The sequence below is a fragment of the Aegilops tauschii genome, chromosome 3, assembly GCF_002575655.3.
Source record: "Aegilops tauschii subsp. strangulata cultivar AL8/78 chromosome 3, Aet v6.0, whole genome shotgun sequence".
Taxonomy (NCBI): domain Eukaryota; kingdom Viridiplantae; phylum Streptophyta; class Magnoliopsida; order Poales; family Poaceae; genus Aegilops; species Aegilops tauschii.
This window is the reverse complement of record NC_053037.3, coordinates 606,459,501-606,475,419: the sequence shown is the minus strand read 5'-3', so window position 1 is coordinate 606,475,419 and position 15,919 is coordinate 606,459,501. Positions and strand designations below refer to the sequence as shown.

Here is a 15,919-nt window from a genome sequence, read left to right as displayed (position 1 = left end):
TGACCTTTGATGTTAGACAACCACATGATAGGAGGACGTAATATGTATGAAAAACAGGACGGAAGAGATAACCAGAACTATGGTGTAAACTAAGAAGAAGACATTTCACCAAATTAGAAGCAATGCAATGGAAGGTAGACACCATATGAAAGATGCTACAAATATCGCTCTGCCAAGTTAATAGTGTCTCATCATAAATGGCGTTTAAAAAAATGTGAAGCAGTACAAGAAATAAATCATATGCAAGATGCAAACAACATCACACTACCATGTTAGAGGTCTCTCGTCATTAGTGCCATTGCATATTCACAGCATTGCATATTCACAGCTTATGATGTGTAAACTAAGGAGAAGGCATTTCAACAAATTAGAAGCAATGAAAGCTAGACACCATATGAAAGATGCAACGAATATCACTCTACCAAGTTAAAAACTGTCTCGTCATAAGTGCCATTTCAACAAATTAGTAGTACAAGCCAGAAAAGAATGTGAGATGTAACCTATATCACACTCCGAAGTCAAACGTCTCTTATGATAAGTGATTGTTGCAGCTTACACAACAGTAGTAATTTGATGTAAGAACATGGTGTGATACACAGATATTGTATGTTCTAGAAACAGGAACACGTGTCTTATTCAAGTATAATGTGTAAAGTATGCAGATGGAATTCAACAAAATTAGAAATAATACAAGCTAGACATCACACATAACATGCAACCACATATAATAGTGCCAAGTTAGAGGGAGCACCGGTAATGCTGCACTAGGGGAGACGTGCTCATCATAAACACAACTTTGTTGAGTGTCTATGCATGTGTTGTCTTGGAAATCATCTTGGGGGAGTGGAGGAGTAGAAACTGTAGAGGCCCTCCATTCGGAAGGAGCACCTTTATCTGCTGCCTTGCTAACTTCCTTCCGCTTTATTGATTTTGAATTGTCAAGTAAAACCGACAAGAAAAAGCAATAAAATTCTCTCTTCGGAACTCATGCATGATACTGACAATCACTACTTTGATGTAAGGCAAACGCATGATACCAGGATGGAATATGTACAAAAAACAGGACGGCATGGCATGTTCACAACTGTTTGTGTAAACTAAGCAGAAACCATTCCAGCAAATAAGAAGCAATGCAAGCTAGACACCACATGAAAGATGCAACCAATGTTACTCTGCCAAGTTAAAAGCGTCCCATCATAAATGGAATTTCAACAAATTAGAAGCAGCGCATGCTATAAATCATATGAAAGATGCAACTAATATCGCACTGCATATACTAAAGGTGTCTCGTCATGTTGATTGATGCGGGGTACAAAAAAAACAATAGTTTTATGTAAGGACATGCTTAATAGACAGATGTACTATGTACTAAATACAGGAAGGCATGTCACATTAATAGGTATAATGTATAAGCTAAGCAGACTAGGACATGCAGTTTAACCAGATTGGAAGAATTACAATCTAGACACCATATGCAACATGCGACCACATATCACGCTGCCAAGTTAGAGCAAGCACCTGCGATGCTAGTGTAGGGGAAATGCTGTAATCAACTATAGAGCTACGTTCACTATCTTCATCTAGCATTTCTGTTTCTTGAGAATCATGTCGGGAGGCTGACGCTGCATTCTTTAAATGAGGAGTAGTCCCCTTGCCTGCCTGCCTCGTCATAAGTGATTGATGAGGGATACACAAGACCATTAGTTTGATGTAAGAACATGGTTAATACACAGATGTACTAGTATGTACCAAAAACATAAAGGCATGTCATATTCAAAGGTATAATGTGTAAGCTAAGCAGATGCAATTTAACAAAATTGGAAGCAATACAAGCTAGACATCCGGCTGGATTGGTGAGCATGATCATCTAGGACCTGAGAGCCTGGTGGGAGGCGGGCTGCTTCGCCACCATCGCAGCTTTTTAGTTGGCTTCCAGGTGATGCCTATCTTTGCTGGGCTTGTCACTGGCTCGGCCAGTGCCCTGTCTAGCTATTTGTCTTCTGGTGCTCACGGGATGGTGGTTCATGTAAAAAAAAATCTTTCCTTATCTTACCGACTTCGGCCTTTCGAATACAAGCTAGACACCATATGGAACATGCAACCACATATGACGCCGCGAAGTTAAAGCAAGCACCTGGGATGGTGGTTCATTGCGAGCGAGGTCTCCATCTGCTGACACTGCACCCTTTATAGCGCTGTAACGTGTCTTGCCTACCCGCACACCAAGCTGGAGCGACTTCTCTCTTTTCTTTTTGGCTTCTCTCATGGCAGCAGTGTCTGAAATACCCTTGCATAAAAACACAATAGTGAGAGTAAGGGTGAAGTGTGTGCAGAACTAGCGCACTGTAAAAGTAGCAGATAGCAGGTGGCTGAAAAATAAATGGCAGGAGACATATGATAGCTCTACAACATTGCATGACAAACAAGATTAGATTCTACTCCGTATGATTTTGTAATATATGACCATAGGAAATGCAGGTACTCCTCCAGCACACCACCACATGTGGTCATATCTAGGATAACAGTCGACTGAAAATAAATAGGTCAGTCGATTTTTTTAATGAACCGTCCGATCTATAAGGAACGGGCAGATGGCCTTCGTCTACCTCCCGCCAGTCACTGTTGATGATCTTTCTCGAACCGCCAGTGACCACTGGCCCAGACCCCTGCCTCCGCCGCCCCGCCCTCCCATCGACCTCACACCACCGCCATGCTTGGCAGCGCCCCAGGCCATCCCTTTAATTCCGGCCGACCTCCAGATCGGACGCCAGTAGCTCTAGGCTGCACACGCCCCTAAGATAAACACCAAGGCACTGCTTCCCCGGCGTAATAGGCGTACTAGCACCTGTTACGCCGGGGAATGCTTCCGTTAATTGGGAATCAACCTGCCAGAAATTGAAATTCAGGGGGGCAACGGACCTCTAGCTAAGGTGAAATAGTGTATGAGGAGAAACCTTGTGCATCGCGAGTTACTAGGAACATCTAGTATCAAGAAGAAGCGGTCAACTAGTGTCTTCTGTGGGATGAATACCGTGCAAGCAGAGACGTAAGATTTGCACGAATAAGGGAAGAGGAGTACCTTTTTAGGTTGCCGGTGTGGTCACCTCCACATGTCGCGCCGATCTTCTTCTTTTTACCGGGGAAACCGATGTTCTGGAGGGTGCAGGCTTGGAAGAACCCATGGACAAATTGTTGACTGTGTTGCCGTGGCCGTATGTCGGCAGAGGGGAAGCAGATCCGAGGCGGCGAAGGACGGCGTAGCAGGAACAGCTCCGGTGCGGTGGAGGGTGGCGAAGTTGGAGCGGCAGCGGTGAGGCACAGGACGGCGTGGTTGAACTGGCTCGGGTACGGACGGCTCGGCCTCGGCTTCAACTACAAGCCGTGGAGGGCGTTGCGATTGAGGTTGCGGTGGACAAGGACATCGGGGTATCGGCTCCGGCGTGATGGAGGAGGGCGGCGGTTGATGGGTGGGATGGGTTGGCGGACGGAGGACGCCGGGGTTTCGCGGCTGGTGGAGAGGTAGTTTTGGCGCCCACGGAGTACGAATGGGGAATCAGACGGGTGGGGGGGGAACCATGTTTCGGTCTGGGACGCGCTTGTTTTTGGATTTTTTGAACAGAAGATGGGACGCGCTTGTTTGAAATTTGGGGAAAGTACAAACTTTGCCCCCTTTTAAATTTCTGACCTACTGCGGGTCGGGGGTAGGATGGTAATCCCAGGTGTCCCAAATAGTGGGCGGGAGCGATTTCGGCCGCGCGCATGTGTGCTTCGGCTGCCATTGTGTATGAATGTTTTTGGGATGCGGTTGCGTGGCGTCTAGGTGAAGCTACAAACCTACCCCGGTTTAGACCTTTGGACGTCGGGCCGGTAGGTTTCATGGGTCGGAGTTATTAGAAAAGTAATTTCCTTGTACTACCAAGCATTGGTCTCACGCGGTTTCAGGCGAGTAGAGGCTCTTTTGGCGCTTCGTTCGAAATTTTGAAACACAAGCATTCACGTTTAGAGTACTCTTGAACTATGAGGATTGACCTAAATAGACAACATTATATTTGACCTTGTATGTTTGAAAACCTCATTAAATTATCCGCTTCTTTTTGAAATTTTGACACTTGAAAATCCTATAACTACGATTATTTTGGAATGGAGGAGATAAATTTGAATCTATTTTGTACACGACTACATATGCTATTATGTACAAAATCAGAGCAAAGATTGGTGCCCCCATAATTTTGGTATGGTTTACAAATGCCATGATATCAAATTCAAATAATTGAATGGACATCATGTTTAATTCGATTTTTTTAAACCACCTTAAGTTGAATTCGAATGTATGCTAGTTCATAGGTAGCTATTTATAATGTCCATTGTGTAACTTTTGTATGTATAATGTGCTTTACACACACAACATGAACAATACTCACGTTTATATTCGATTGCTAAAGCGATGCATTGTCTGGAGTTCAAAATACTAACTATGCGGATCAATTGTGTCGAATAATAACATAGACATGCTCAAATTCGATAGAATCTAGATGTCTGATGGATCAATGACCGCTCCTTACGCGAATTGCAAATATCATGATCCCATCCTAATATTTGGATACAATTTATATCTTTAATCGATGTGTAGAGTAATCTTTTACGTGTAGTTTCACTCTCCATCGGTGGTATCTCACACATGCTCACACACTCTCTCCCGAGGTGTCTTTCTCGCACACATGCTCTAGATATAACCCTCCCTCCCTCTCGTAACCATTTACAATTGTTTTCACTAACCTTTATCACAAGCACTCTTCCTCTCACAAACATACACACGCACAATCCTCATCGACCCTTTCTATATACATGGACCTGCCTACGTGTCTCATGTACGCACATTATCTTTACGCCTGTCTCTCACGCATTGTCTCACACCTCTCTTCCTAATCGACGAGTATGATTCTAGCAGAGCATTCTGTAGGATGCCCCTTAAAGTTAGGTTGGATGAATAGTAATATCAGAGATAAAGGGGTTACCTTAGTCCGAGAACCTAGGGTTACTGTCCTAGCCGGCTTTGTCAGTGGACATAGAGTCCTTCACAATTCTGGTATCTTTGTCTTGTACGACTAGCCATCCATGGGTCTTCCTAAATGCGTGATGGGCCGACCAATGTAGCGCAGGTCGGAACCGAACGAAGCGCCTCACCTCGACCCACTGGACCTCACGCGGTGACACACCCTCTGCCCCCACGTCTCATTATCTTCTCACACCCACACATACCAACACAAACACCACACACACAGAAAATTTCTCCTGGTGCCTCTATTCCCTCCCCCCTTGCATATACACACTCAAGGGAATGGAATCTCTTGTCGCGACGTCATATTCGTCTCTCTCTCTCTCTCTAGACCACTCTCATTTCTCGTCCTATCTCTCCCACGCCCCCCCCCCGTCGGCCCCTCTATCCATGCCTCTCTCGAATACGTAATACACACACATACCTCTCTAGGCCCCGCCAAATGCATCAACTACACATTCACACATGTTACATCACGTACCCCATTGATCTAAAAAGCCCTCTCTTCACGTTTATTTCGCATACAACATTCCTTTTGAATAAATTGTGGCCAAAAAATTATTTTAGAGTTTCTACATATATACAACATTACAAAGTTATATGGAGGAGTACGAACGCTAATTTGCATTGCATGGTGCCCACAATGATATTTATTCCGCACCGTGAATTTGTATATTTTTATACTATATATATACAAAGTTAGTCATAATAAAGAGAAACGAAGAGCATCTCTCTCTTCATCGCATCCCCCCCTGTACGCCCCTTTCACGTATGCACACAAAACTATCTCCAGGTCCTCTAAAACTAAGCCCCCAGAAAATTCACGCATGTTTCATCTTTCTCTCACGATATATGCAATGACGATCATTGTATTTGAAGCGAAAGCACGATACATACATTGGACTTCAGAATCCACTCACTACGGTCACCATTTATGTTTAGTGGTTATTATACAGTCACGGGCTCACCGTACAACTCTGTATTTGCTCATGACATGACTAGTTGACCAGTTAAATGCTCCACATGGCACCTCTAGTGTTGCATCACATTATCTCACTACCATCGTGCCCACCTGTCGACTTGTATCTACTCTACATCTACACTCTTATAAAATACATAAAATACACTCTTATAAAAAACAGAGTTGGTGATGATGGTGTGCCTGCCATCCTGCAATATAGGCCGTCCGATCTATATCTGACGGATAGGAAAGAAACTATGGCAATTTTGCAAAAAGGTACCCACACACCTCTCCACATTTGCAAATAAGGCCTTCCCTAGTTCATCCTTTTCTCTCACAAGATAAACAAGTCATACAAATGCATCTTGATGTTACGTGCAACGCACGGGCATCTTGCTAGTAAGAATGAAAACAAACGACAAAAAAATATTTGGACGGTGGTTCGAAGTCATGACCGTGGGCACAACGGAGAAGGTGGCCTTGTATTGGTATGCTGAGCCGTCTGTTTTAACACACATGAGCTGTTGTGGTGATTACACACACGCACGCATGCACACGAACTGCATCCACGCAACACTCACACAAACACATGCACCCACGCACGCACGCAACACTCACACGTACACACGCAGCCACGCACGCACGCAACACTCACACGCACACACGCAACACTCACACGCACACACGCACACATGCATGCACACACCAGTACACCACACGACCAACACACACTCTCACGCTCAAGTGCTCAACCTACACGTGCATGCGCACACATCAGGCCCTGACAGACACATACACAACCAGGTGACTCCCGCGCACGGGTTGGAGCCTTGTCGCGCCTACGTAAATTTGTGTTTATCTGACCTTTTGCCTATGCGAACTGACAGGGGGCCCCACAAGGAACGTGGTCAATTTAACTAGTCAACATGGCGCCACGCAGACTATTTGGCCGGTCAACAGAGTGCAATCCGATGCTGAACTGTGAGCAAGTGACCGTATAATCACCGCAAAACGTAAATAGTGACCGTAATCAGCTTAGTCTGAAGTTCGGTGACCGTATTACGCTTTTCTCTCTGTAGGCCCTCCAAAACTACATCTCTACACGTTCTCGCATGTTACATCTAACAACTATGCAATACAGCACTACTACTACACTCTAACACAATAAATCATATGTGTTTTTGGTTTTACTAGATATCATATTGTTACTTATAATTATTCAGTTTGCATACATTAAAATTGCCTTTGAAATGTATGGCCAGTATCATCTACCGCGCGGGAAAAATCCCGCCCTTTCCTGTTTAATCGGGTTTGTATCGATGGATCGTGCGAAACAGCAAAACTATATTACTATACAGTACTACAAGTGACAGTTCACTGGGCCGTCGTGTCGTCTACTCCTCCATCGTATGAGTGGAGCGCTCGCTTTCATAAATCTTCTAGTCCCTTTCGCCGACATGTGGGACATCAAGCTACCGGGTCCACGTGCCATACCGGAATACAGTGCAGAGCAGCCGGGGTGAAGCACCCCAGTCATGGCGCCGGCGTAGTAATGAGCAATGAGGCGTCAAATCACAAGCTGCACCTTTCCCGCAGCTAAGTTGGAGGGACGAAGCAACCATCATTTCACTCGTTGCTGAATCCGCTCCTCCCTCATCTTCTTCAACTTAACCATGTGTTGCTTCTGCCGTTGTTCTGCCTCATGTGGGACGCGGATCGGCTTGGTAAAGCACTGGCACGTGGGACCGCATGTTAGCAAACCGCCAGGACAACGTGTTCCGAAAATAAGAAGCCTAATCCTAGACTGACAAAGGGCTACGTAGCTGCTACATATACTTTCCATCTAATCTATATATGCCCCCCCTGATTTTCAGGTGGGGTGGGCCTAATCCTCTCCTTTAATCCAATCAAATAGTCCCACATTACATCAGTTCGTAACTTTACGTAAACCATTACGTGGATGTAGCATTGCTCAAATAAGAAACCTCCCCCGCCATCCGCGCGGCAAAATCACCTCCTTTTTACTAATCTTGATTCTATAATTTTTTAGATCAATATAAGTGAGATTTGTATAGATAGCACACAGGACCAAAACCAAGTGGTACGGTTAAGGGCATCCACAATGTGTAGCCAAATGTCAAAATAGCTTTTGGCATCGTGGGAACCATTGTGGACGGTGTTGCCAAAGCCAAAAAGATGGAACCGAAGCTCCCTGATTGATTGATTGAAGGAATAGAAAAATGCAACGTCTCTCCTCTTTCTCCCATGCTTGGACGCATGTAGTATAGTATAGAGCACAGAGCCTACTCCCCTGTCCCTTCTATCGCAAATCACAAAGTAGTGAGGCGTCAAATCACAAAAGCACGGATGAAGCAACCATCATTTCACTCTTCGCTGACTCCGCTTCTCCATCGTCTTCTTCGAGAAACCATCTCACCGCACTAGTACTCCTAGTAGTACTAGTAAAGGACTTCCTGGATGCAAATAAGGCGGTTGTCTCGGCTTGCAGGCGGCACTTGCGAATGAATTACCGTGGTCTCCCTCAATGGTGTTCTCCGTCGAACGCACTTCGCCAAACCACCAAAAAAAACATATCGTCGACATCACCACAATGGGGAAGGAAGTCAAATATAGTTACTACCTCCATTTTTTTTACAGAAGGCCAGTATATCAAAATTACAATTTGCAAAGGGCCGCTAACACTAATCGAGGCAAAATTGATGGGGTTAGCAACCAAGGACATTAATATCCCCTGCATGCATGCGGAAGTGATAAGGTTGGTTTGCATGGCGCTGCATTAATCAAGCGATGAGGAGTGAGATGGTTAGCTCTTTGGTCTTTGGAAAAAATATATGCATTAATTGACACGTGAAACGAGGAATTGTATCGATTAAATCCCGCGAAGGAAAACCCCGCCTTTCTTTTTTAACACTAGTACTCCTAGTACGTACGTACTTATCCTGTTTGGGTCTAGGCCTTGCATTGCCAAACTTCCCCACACATTTTTGCCAAGCTTGCCTAAAGTTTTCAAAATGAGAAAAAGGTACACTTGCGCACGGCTGTCGCGGTCGCACCGCACCCTCACACGGTTGCTCCTGCACGCCGCGGTCGCACCGCACCCTCACACAGTCGCTCCTGCACGCCGCAAACCCAACCAAGGGAACGCACCCTCACTGACACGGGCTGTCGCATGTGAACAAACCAAACTCAGCCATCCAATCGCTGACACATAATTTTCGCTCATAGAGTATGTTTATCCAACCGCATGTTGGGGAGTATCCGTACGGCCCGTGCGGTGGTCTGTTGGGGAAGAAGAAGAGGCGAGGAAGAAGGAAAGAAGGGTTAGGAGACGTAGGATATTCATCCAACCGCCTGAAATTGTAGACTGACCCAAGTCAGGCGACTTGCATAACAAATATATGTTTTTACACAGCAAAAGATCCATAAAAACAACATAAAGAAAAACTATCACTGCTCGCGGAAAGAGATGGCCTCGTCGTCTTTGGCTGCCGGCGCGAACCAGCCGTCGCTGCTGACGTGTGTCTCGTGGTTGTCCTCGGCCTCCAGCTACTCGTTCAAGCGGAGCGTGCGGGCGCTCTGCACGGACGAGAGCACAGCCCGGTTCAAGTCGAGGACGCCCGGTTCCGCCTGCAGGAGGGCCTCGATGGCAGCGGCATCCGCGCGCTCCGCGTCGAGTCGAGCTTCTGCCGCGCGGTTCAAGTCCAGGACGTCCGGTTCCGCCTGCAGGAGGGCGTCGATGAGAGCGGCATCCGCGCGCTCTGCGTCGAGTCGAGCCTCTGCCGCCCGGTTCAAGTCCAGGACGTCCCGTTCCGCCTGTAGGAGGCCTCGATGGCAGCGGCATCCGCGCGCTCCGCCTCAAGTTGAGCCTCCGCCGCCCGGTTCACATCCACGACATCCGGTTTCGCCTGCAGGAGAGCCTCGATGGCAGCGGCATGCGCGCGCTCCGCGTCGAGTTGATCGTCTGCCTCCCGGTCCTCCTTTAGTATCGCCATGTTGAACCGCTGGTCCGCCTGCACCATGGGGGACTCGGACGCCGGCACGAAGTCGACGTCCATCGTCTCATACCCATCGGGGGCCTTCTGCGCCGTGACCTCCGCCATGAACATTGGATCGGCTTCCTCCTCCTCGTAGCTTGGCTCCAGAGAACTCGGGGATTGGCCCACCACAAAGCGAGCTTGGGAACGGAGGTCTGTGGCGCCGACCGCCGCCGCGATTTCTGCGCGGCGCTCCGGCGTCAGCTTCTTGTAGTAAATGATCTTGTGGCGCACCATGGCTTTCCGGCGAACTAGGGGACGCTTGATGCGGGCTAGGGGATCAAAAGCTGGGCGAATGGGCTGGAGATTTGGTGTGGTTTTAGGGCAGTGGCTGGCGTAGGCCGAGCAGCGAAGGTTCTGGTGTGAATAGTTGTTCCGGTGACGACCGGTCAATCGGTTTTGACTGTACATCGCTCTTGTCGCGTTCGCGTTGCAGCCCGGCACGTTGGACCCTCCACGTCGCTCACCGAATGGAGCGCGCTTTGTCTTGCATTTTCGCTCGCTTGTGGGACCGCAGTTGAGAGCAAACCGACGCTCCCCCTCCCCCGCCCGCGTCATTTATTATACCACCACTCCCTCCGTTTTATGCGGAGTAAATAAAAACAGAGGGAGTATACTACGGATGGGGATCCCCTGACGTGGCCGAACCCATTGAGTAACTGACATACGGGGCCTAGCAAGCATGGGGTCCGCCAGTAGGTGACCGAAAGGGAGGGTAAGGCAGGGATACCTACGTCAGAGGATCCACTTCCACTATACTACTTTGACCAAATGTTAGAGTAATAATATATGACATGCAACTTACACAAATGTTAGAGTAATAATATATGACATGCAACTTACACAAAGCATACAGGGTCTAATGCATTTTTCAAGGCTAACTTTGACCAATTGTTAGAGTAATAATATATGACATGCAACTTACACAAAGCATACGGTCAAATTCATATGTGAAAGGAGTTTCCAATGATATAATTTTCACTTTATACATTTCATGTACTATTAATCTTGTCAATAGTCAAATTGGAAACCATCTCGAGTACAAATCTAGGAGTACATATGAATCTAACAATATTGATTGGGCGTTGTTGAATGTTGATACCTTTTTGATCAAAGTAGAGATACTTTGACTACACATAAAACTTATATGTAAACTAGAAAGGACAGTGGGAGTATATTGTACGTTCAAAAACGAAATGAACATTGAATACCCTTTATATATGATTTGCGGATGCTATGATCACCGGTTCAAAATTTTGAATCCGCCTTAGGTATCACGTGCCCCCACTCGTTCCCTCTCGATTTCATCTCGGGGTCCGGAGATCTATTGAAAGAGGACTAGGGTGGGTACATGCGAATGATACTCGGCGGAATGTTCAAATGAGGCACGCGGGGGGATGGACTCGACAGGAGGGTGACATGATCGATGGAGAAGAGGGTTGGAGAGGAATGAGAAATAAGCAAACGCCACATGACTATACTTGAACGGCTCAAATAAACAATAAGTTGTCTCGCTTGGCCTACATAGTGAAAGGCCTAATGCGCAACGCGGAGCACTGACGCTCAAATATGGCCGGGAAAACAGGGAAACCGACATGTGGGGCACACCCGTCGGGACGACGTAGCGCAGACTAGTCCAATGGAGGAACTGGCCCACGACCTCCTCGCCACCGACAACCGTTCATGTGGGTCGTTGGGGCCAACAACGGGGCGCAGCTCCAGCACCGCCTCTGGACACGGTGACCGCGGTGAGCGACACACTCATATTGTCCCTAGACACGGTCGGTCTCAGTGTGCCGAGGGTGGCGTTAGTGCTGTGGCACGACCAACGGTATGTTTGGTTTGTGCCCAAGGTTGCCCCATCAAAGCATTGGGTGGCCAAAATTTTGGTTGAGGTATTGGTTGCCCATGATTTGGCCGACATTGGCAAGAAAAATGAACTAGAGTTGGCTAGAGTTCATTGGCATGCCAAAGAAATGGCAACCATCCAAACAAAGACCAATCTTTGGGTCATGACCAAAATTTTGGTTGAGGTATTGGTTGCCCATGATTTGGCCGACATTGGCAAGAAAAATGAACTAGTGTTGGCTAGAGTTCATTGGCATGCCAAAAAAATGGCAACCATCCAAACAAAGACCAATCTTTGGGTCATGACCAAAATTTTGGTAAGGTGCACTTTGGCCACAATCCAAACACACCCCAACACCCGGCTCGTCGAGGATGCACGGGGCGCCGCGACGCGTCCGCGGAGTGGTGTAGCGCGGCCAACTGCATCCTCTAGACCTGAGACCATGCCGGGTCGTCTTGCTTTTTCAATGACATGCGGGGATCGCATGTGAGCAAAGGGCATCTCCAACGTTGCCACGACCGCAGCTGACTACCCTGGCACACCAAAACCCTCGTCCCTCGCGCCGTCGCGCGGTGCGTTCCCAGCCGGCGCCAGCTGCCCGCATTCATGCCGTCCATTCACATGTCGTCGTTAAGAGGCTCGGTGCCCGAGGAACCAACTCCGACGACTTAATGACGCACCCGGATGCTTGGCCTCACCAGAATGCGCTACTTAAAGCGGCAACGCCCAGCTAACCTCCACACCATAGCGCATCATCCTCCTACCTGGCACCACATCCGCCATGACCGCAAGTGCGAACGCTCTGCGGGAGAGCTTGTATTCGGGGATGAAGCTCGAGGTCACCGCCCTCGCTGAAGTCGCCTCTCGCGACGCAATAGCGGCGTAGCCGGACGCGGACGCGACCGCACAAGCGGTGGCCACGCTGGCGGCCGACGACGGGAGCACCGTCAGCCACGCGTCCTACTTGCCGCCATCCAACGTCCGGCACCGCCGAGGTCGGGGACTCCTCCGAGGATGAGTAGGGCATGGGAGGCGGCAGGGCATGGTGTGCCAACTGGCCGATCCGTATCCCGTGTTCTACTCTTCCTCGCCGGAGACCGCACCTTCACTTCACGGGTCTTGAACCCCGCCCCCGTACATAGAGATCACAGATGGAGGACGTCGGTCGCCGCCGTAGAATAGGTTTAGGGTCGGGTTTCTTTTATTTTTCTGTCCTATAAAAGTTCGAAATGTAATGAAAATCTGCCGTGTTTGCATTAATCTCGGCCGGTGTATATGAACTTTCACAATAATATACATATTGTAGGAGTACTAGGAAGATGCCCGTGCGTTGCACGGAAGATCAAGATCTTGTGGGAGAAAAGGATGAACGAGGGAAAGCCTTATCTGCAAATGTGGAGAGGAGTGTGGGTAAATTGTCATAGTTTCCTTCCTATCCGTTAGATATAGATCGGATGGCCTATATTGCAGGATGACAAGCACACCATCATCACCAACTCTGCTTTTTATTGAACCAAGAGAAATCTAACATGCGAAGTAAAGTAAACACATAGGGTCTATACATACACAAATTATCTTAGGCACTCCAATAGTATGTCCACTACACATTCACGCATTTCACATCTTTCTACATCTACGGGAACCTACAAAAGGGTTAACGTAAATTGCCTCTCTCTCTCCTCCCCTGATTTTCATGGTGGTGGGCCCCTCCCTCCCCCAATCTATAATCAACAACTCACACGTTTCACATTACGTTAGTTACGTAACTGGGATTACGTAGGTGTAGCATTACTCGTCCTAAAAAACCCAACTAAGCCAACCTCCCAGCATATCGTGCGGGAAAAGACCCGGCCGCGCCGTTTTAGTCGGGCTTACCGGATTACTAGTAGTAGTATCGATGGATCACGCGAAGCAACACAATTTTTTTTGAGGGGGCGAAGCACCTAGTTTAAAAGGAAAAAAGGCGGTACACTCACAGCAGTCCTGTCGCGGTCACATTGCACCCCACACACGTTCGGTCCTGCACACGGCTCACGCAAACGGAACGCGCTTCGGCTTTCCTCTTCACTGACACGTGGGACTGCACTTGGAGAAACCGACCATGCGCCAAACTCCCCCTGCCCACCGCGCGAAAATCCTCCCCCCACAACCAAAAATTCCCCCCAAATCCGATTCAACCGCCCTTCGGCCAACTAGCCAATAATATTCCCCAAACCCCCCTCCCCCTTGTCCTCCTCCACTCCATTTGCTCCGCCAAAGCCGCCCTCCCCGCCGCGCCGATACGTCGGCGCCGCGGTTCGGCGATCCTCTCGCTCCCACAGTACGCTCTCGTAGACTGCCGTCCTCTAGCCGCGCCGCCACCTCTGGCTACGTTCTTGTGGAGGCGCACGGCGGTCAGCGCCGCCACCGCTGGCGACGTTCGTGTGGAGACGCACGGCGGTTAGCTTCTCCCATGGTATGCGCATTCTAGACTGAGGCCCCGTTCATGTCGGTGTAGCGCTGGATGTTAGCTGATAGACGCTGTTAATCTCACTGTTTGCCGAAGTAGTTTACTGTCAATATGCTCTGCTTAAGAAGCTTCCTTGCCCTATTCTGCACTCAATCTGCTTAGCTGAGATGGCATGCCAAGGCCGCCTAGTTGCTAAAATATCCTGCCATATATTTATTGTGACGTAGATTGCCATGGTCTAGTAGCCAACCTGTTAGGTGAAATAGCTCTACACCGTTTTATACTCGATCTTTGTTGCTGCGATGGCCTTCGATAGTTCGATGGCTGTGTGCTCGGCCTCATTGACTGCTGAAACAGCCTGCCATAATTTGGCACTCAAATCTTTTTGCTGAATTAGCTTTACATATATTTCGTTACTTAGATCTGCTCGTCCAAATATCTTGCCATAGCTTTAGACATCGACCTAGGTATTTTTTTTCTGGACTTCATAAAAAAGCATATATGTTTTTCCTGTAATATCTAGTAGAAGAACTAATTTGTATGTCTAACAGATGGACAGGACTTGGATAACTTCTGCTCGAAGATTCTCCGCTGCATATGTCGAGGGGGTTGAAAACTTCATGCACTTTATCAGAGCTGAGTACGGTGGTCCGAAATCAGATGTGCTCTGCTCGTGTAGCAGTTGTATGAATTCAGTTACAAGACCCCAGTCAACTGTGCAAAATCATCTACACTTGTATGGGATGTCGGTCACATATACTAGGTGGGTTCATCATGGTGAAGCTGTGAACGTCAATGTTATTGACTACGTGGAAGCAGCAGATCACCATCTTGATCTGCCTGATGCTCAGGTGGAAGAGGAGGAGGTGGTGGTGGTGGCAGAGTCAGTGAGTTTGACCAACATTGAAACAATGCTACGAAATGCTTGTGCATTCCGTGAACTTTCACCTGCAGAAGAAAAATGGTGGGCCCGCATGTTGGAACAATGCAACGTTGCTGTCACCCCAGGAAATAAGCTGTCAGTATTCTCAGCTATGGTCACCTTTCTTCAGGTGAAGACATCTGAGCGGATGACCAACAAATCATTCGATGCGATGTTGGCTGCTTTCCGCGAATCTTTCCCAGATGCGTGTGAGCTGCCACACACCTACAGCAAAATGAAGAATTTCCTTCGTGCAGTTGGAATTGGATATGATATGATCCATGTTTGTAAGAATAATTGTGTTCTGTTCTGGAAGGATTATGCGAACTTAAGTGAATGCCCGAAATGCAAATCATCAAGATGGAAAGATGGCGATGCTGTGAAGAGGATTCCTCATAATGTTCTGAGACATTTTCCAATTATACCAAAATTGCAGAGGTTGTTTCATGATGCTGAAACAAGACAGGATGTACTGTGGCATTCTAGGAACCAGGAGTACAGAGATCAGAATGTAATGAGCCATCCATCTCATGGTAGTGAGTGGAAAAGCTTCAATGATAAACACAAAGTGTTTGCTGCTGACCCGAGACACATTAGACTTGGCTTAGCTTCAGATGGATTTAACCC

General features: G+C 47.7%; 1 pseudogene; it reads right to left on the bottom strand.

The window, feature by feature from the left end:
• The window catches only part of LOC141020824 (uncharacterized), a 126,772-nt pseudogene that overhangs the window by 39,724 nt on the left and 71,129 nt on the right, over positions 1-15,919 (bottom strand).